Genomic DNA, 6,000 nt, shown 5'->3' with positions numbered 1-6,000 from the left:
CAAATATGACTTGAGGTACACATTTAAAGAATCAAAATTACAGCCAAATAAAGTTTAAACAAATGAAATATGTTGAACTAAGATGCAGGCTCATGTAACTATTAATATAATACAACGTACCCCTCGTATGTTAGTTGCTTATCATTTCTCTTCTTCACGATCCATGCCACATTCTCGATCCTTATTTCATTGAATTCCATATTAGTGAAACAAAAAAAGAAGATGAAAATTTTGCCATTCATATAAAAAAGTTCAAGAAGAAATATGCATCAATGTCGACAGAGTAAAGCAAAACTATTAGGGTAAAAAAATAGATAGGTTCTTGTTTCATAAGATCATGAGGCCTACACAATAATGGTTAACAGCGCCATCAGGTCCATTTTTAAATCTGGGTTTCACTTACAAAAAATTAACATCTTAAGCTGCTTCATCACCACCATTGCTTTCTACAATAGCACACATTAGCCCATTTTATGAACTATTTAAACAATTATAGCCTCGAAAAATCTTTCAGCGTCTAATCACACAGTAGTGAACCTCTGAAAACCTATGATGGTATATGGTCAAAGAGCACAGTCAAACATCAATACTAAGCCAAAGCACTCTATGTACAACAGAATCATAGGAGTTTAATCAGGTAATCATGGTCTACTCTATCCCTTTGTTAGAAAAGCAGTAGTTGCAAACGCATAATGGATTCCTTGTATTACTGATCTAATAGAGAGAAAAATTCGAGTAACCATTCATTTTAAGTGAAGCATAATATAAATAAAAAAAAGAAGCAAAATCGAAAAACCTAATTACCTGGGCGATGTAGAGTAGAAAAAAAAATAATAAATTCAAGAAATTATACTAATTAAATGTTAGAGTAAATATATGAACGGTCCCTATGGTTTGGGGTAATTTGCATGTTTGGTCCCTAACTTATTTGTTAACTCGGAAGGTCCCTACTGTTTGTTTTTGTTACGTGCTTGGTCCCTACTGTTTGTTTTAGTTATGCACTTGGTCCCTATCTTATCTAAAAATACTATTATTTGAATAGGGAAAAATGGTATGGTACGTAAGATAAGATGAGGGAGGTGAGGTTGTGGTGTGTTTATTTAAATAAATTAAAAAATCAAGGACAAAATAGTCTTTTTAGGTAAGACAGGGACCAAGCGCGTAACAAAAACAAGCAATAGGGACCTTCCGAGTTAAAAAAATAAATTAAGGACCAAACGCGCAAATTACCCTAAACCATAAGGACCATTCATGTAATTTACAGTAAATGCTATGCAGGTTAAAGAATACAAAACAACCTTTTGTGTTTGTTTTAAAAAGTCATAAACACATGTATTCTTAGTGAGTGTAACTAATTTGAACTTCCTTTTATTAGCTCCAAGGCCTGTTTGTTATGTTGGAGGCCGTTAAATAAGATGTTATAGGCTTAAAAAATCACAAAACTTCATATGTTACTATATAAATGCTCATGATTGAACTATAAGCAAATAAAACCAAAGGAATTAGACTTACTTTATCGTCAATCTCATCATGGTGTATGAACTTTATTATATACTTATAAAGCTAGCATTTTTTCTTTCACCACATTCATTTGAAACTCCCATTCATTTTTCTTTTCACCACATTCATTTGAAACTCCCATGACTTTTCAATTTCTTTCTAATAATGATTATAAGTTGGTTAATAAGGTTAAATAAATATATAATCTAAAGTGTAATCATATATAAACTAAATTTTAATATTAAAAGAATATATTTTAGTTTACTTATAAATTTATGTTTTTAACTTTTAAAATATTATACTTAATTTATTAAGTCTAATATGTTGTTATATGTAAACCATTATCATTTTAAAGCTACAATTTTTGATCAATTTATATAAAATACTTAAATTGTTAATTTAAATATAACCTTACAGGATCAACTTAAATATAAATTTTAGTTCAACTTAACAACCTAAAGAATATTTGAAAGTGATAAATTGTAGTGTCTTTCTAATAATGATTTTAAGTTGGTTAATAAGGTTAAATAAGTATCAAACCTAAAGTGTAATCATAAATAAACTAAATTTCAATATTAAAATAATATTTTTACTTCTACCTGTAAAGCTATGTCTTTAACTTTTAACATATTATACTTAATTTATTAGATTTAATATGTTGTTGTATGTAAACCATTATTAATTTAAAGCTACAACTTTTAAACAGTTTGGACAAAATACTTAAATTGTTAATTTAAATATAACATTACAATGTCAACTTCAATATAAATTTCAGTTCCACTAAAAAAAACCCAAAGAATATTTTGTGAATTGTTAAAAATGATAAATTGTAGTGCTAAATGCAAAAACTAAATTGTAATATCAATTTAAATAAAATATTTCCTAAATATATTTTAATAATCATTAAAAATTTTCAAATAATTAGCTTATAATAACTTACAATAACAATAGTTAAAAATAACTCTATATAAATGATTATATTGTTACCTTTAAAATCAAAAAAAAAAATTGTTTGATGTTTTAAATAATTACAATGATAGAAATTAAAACGTTAAGCAAATAAATTTTAAAAAATTAATTAATAATAACTACAACTATAAATAACATTAAACTATATATTATATTTTATTTTATTTATGAGTAACCCGCAGGTAGAGGTCAATCAAAAGATTGAGATTATGCAGTTTTAATAGATGTATATATTATCATATAATTCAAAATAGAGTAAATTACATGAATGGTCCCTATATTTAGAGTAATTTGCGTGTTTGGTCCTTGACTTATTTTTTTTAACTTGGAACGTCCCTACTATTTGTTTTTGTTACGCACTTGGTCCATGTCTTGCCTAAAAAGACTATTTTTTCCGTTGATTTACTAATTTATTCAAATAAACACACCCCTAACCCCACCCATTCACCTTACCTTACATACCCCACAATTTTTCCCTATTTAAATAATAATCTTTTTGGGTAACACATAGATCAAACGCGTATCAAAAACAAACAGTAGGGACAAAGCGCATAACAAAAAAAACATAGTAGGGACCTTACGAGTTAAAAAAATAAGTTAGGGACCAAGCGCAAATCACCCCAAACCATAGGGACCATTCGTGTAACTTACTCTTCAAAATAATCAATATATTATATCTCCTTATATACGAATTATTATAACAAATTTAACAATAACATTATTTTTATATTTAAAAAACAAACATGTAAAGATTTCAGTTACATAGATACTTCTGCGCAACGCGCGGACATTCGCCTAGTTTAACGTAAAAGCAAGCATTATTATTAAGCATTTGAGACTTCAGTAAAAGAAAATCAATAACATTAACATATAGCATACCCTTTCATAGATCAGTAGTTCCAACCATGTAAGCCACCATAGAAACCAAATTATTGCTATAAACCATGCTTATAGATGCCAGATCTTGTGTGATGTCTTCTATTGTAGTATACACCCACCTAAAGAAAACATTTCATTAATCACTTAAAACACATTATAAAGATTTTTAAAAAATATTTTATTAATCACTTAAAACACCTTCCATTTTTTATATAGTAAGTGGAGTCGGTAAAATAAAGAGAGAAAAACCTATGGGTAAAGAGAATTCCAACAACTCAAGACATGATTTTCCTAATTTTAAACTCCACCAAAAACAAATGATCAAAAGATTTTATGTACAAAACACATAGCAGTTTTTTCCATAAAACTGTAGCTTACCTGAGTGGATAAAGAGCAAGAGTGGGGCTGAATAACACGCAAAATAAAACCCTAAAATAAACATCCAACATAGATTTTTGAGATGAGAAATAAAAATGAGAAAAGATGACTAATGAAATCTTTAAAGATTATGAAAGCGATTCTCAGACTCCGAATCTTTCACCGCCAGTGTTGTTTTCCATCTGTCATTCACGACAAATTCCCTGGCCATTGATTGCACGTGATATCCCCAAAGAACTCCCTCGATCTCAACGGTTGGACCCTGGTAGGAGACATCACTTTTTCCCTATTCTTAATCGGTTCATCTTTCCTTTCTGAACATTGATTATGGTATGAATGAAATTATTGAAACCAGGTTCATGTCAAATTTGAGGTTTCTTTAGTAAAGAATATGATTGAAAGTAGTGAATCGGTTCATTTTTTGTGTCGTTTCTTAGTAATCATGGGAAGATGGTCGACGAATGTTAGGTTTAGAGAGAGAGATAGAGAAAGAGAACGTGTAGAGTAAGGTTGGGAGATGTTTGTTTATTTAAAGAAAGGTTGTCGATATAGTTTGTTAGTAGCTGAAGATGGGTATGAGATGGCGTGAGAAGAAGGGAAACAGGTGAAGAAGTCAAAGAAAGCATTGTATAAAGCATTGTATCTTGATGTGCTCTTATATAGAGTGCTATAACATTTTGATGAATGTTATATTGTATAATAAATGAGACCATAAACCTTTAATTTCAATTTCATTTTCGGAGGAAGAGTAACCAAAGAAGTTGTCGGCACGTTGAGATCGATGATTGTTGTAGAGGCCAGAGAACACCAAGAGTTTCGTTCTTGAAAAAATCCCTTGCAAGAATGGTTCCTGAGATTTTGTGGAATTTAGTATAGTTAAAAAAAATAACCCCTTCATTCTATTCTAATACCGAAAATCAAGCTCAAGATAACATATAAGAGAAGAATCGAACCTGCTTCTGCGTCAATCGGGCGTAGGGCTTGTAACAAGAAGGGATTTTTGACTGGTGAAAACAAGGGAGAGAAGAACACAAGGCGGGGTTTTTAACTTTTGGGATTTTGTTTTCCCCCTTTGTTATTAAAGAGAACATGCGTTACCTAAAAAATTTATAAAACGACATGCTTTTTTTGATAAGCGCCCTCCGTGTTTTTTTTTTTTTTATGTTGTGACACAAATTTTAGTGCAGACAAAAATACGCGTCCTAAATTCTTCAAATTTATAAAGACCTGACATTATTTTTAGGGCACACACTTTTGTGTATCATTAATCAGTGTGTGTCGTAAATAGTGTGTCATTAAAGGCATGTTTTCTAGTAGTGGCTTCTACTCCTGCTCTTTGTTTTTTGCTCCGTTTTGCCTCCGTTTTTCACCCGTTCTAGCATTGGAAGGTCCGAATCACATACACTTGAATTCTTCAAAAATAACTCCATAAGGATTCTAAAAACATCTTCAAACTTCTTTATTCGAATTTAAACACAAGAAAGCACAATGCTTTCCAAGAATGATCTTCTTTAACGTCTTTGGGTAGACGTCCTACATGCTTTGAGTTAGCACCTCGGGACATCCAAATGGATGATATCAAGGGCATTTTCATTGAAACCTTCAAAGAAAGGCTTCAAACGGTGCTCATCAACCTTGGAAATTTGTCTCGTTTATTTACTTTGAATCTCCACTGCTCTGTGGTTAAAAGTCTTGATCACAACAAAAGGGTCAATCCATCATGATCTTAACTTGCCTAGAAATAACATAAAGCATGAATGGTAAAGTAAGACTTTATTCCCCGGTTCAAAATGCTTCCGGGTGATAGACTTGTCATGGAAAAGCCTCATTTTCTCTTTGTAAATTCTTGAGTTTTCATAAGAATCATTTCTTAATTCTTCTAACTATTGAATTTGAAGCTTCCTATGTCTACCTGCTTCGTCAATGTTAAGTTGCATTGCTTGACCGCCCAAAATTCATGGTACTCTAGTTCCACGGGAAGATGACATGGATTTGCAACAACCAATCTAAATGGAGACATGCCTATCGGAGTCTTATAAGCGGTTGGTAGGCCCACAAGGCACCATCAAGCCTTAAACTCCAATCCTTTCTCATTTTATTCACCGTTTCTCAAGGATGGACTTGACTTCCTGATTTGAAACCTTCGCTTGACTGTTCGTTTCGAGGTGATAGGCGGTAGAGACACAATGGGTCACATTGTACTTCTTCAATAAAACCTCCATCATCTTGTTGCAAAAATGTGTCCCTCTATCACTAATCAAGGCCCATGGCACA

Source organism: Lactuca serriola, chromosome 2 (genome assembly GCF_051521515.1).
Source record: "Lactuca serriola cultivar US96UC23 chromosome 2, Lser_US96UC23_V15, whole genome shotgun sequence".
Taxonomy (NCBI): Eukaryota; Viridiplantae; Streptophyta; class Magnoliopsida; order Asterales; family Asteraceae; genus Lactuca; species Lactuca serriola.
The sequence above is the reverse complement of the archived record's forward strand: the minus strand, read 5'-3'. Positions refer to the sequence as shown.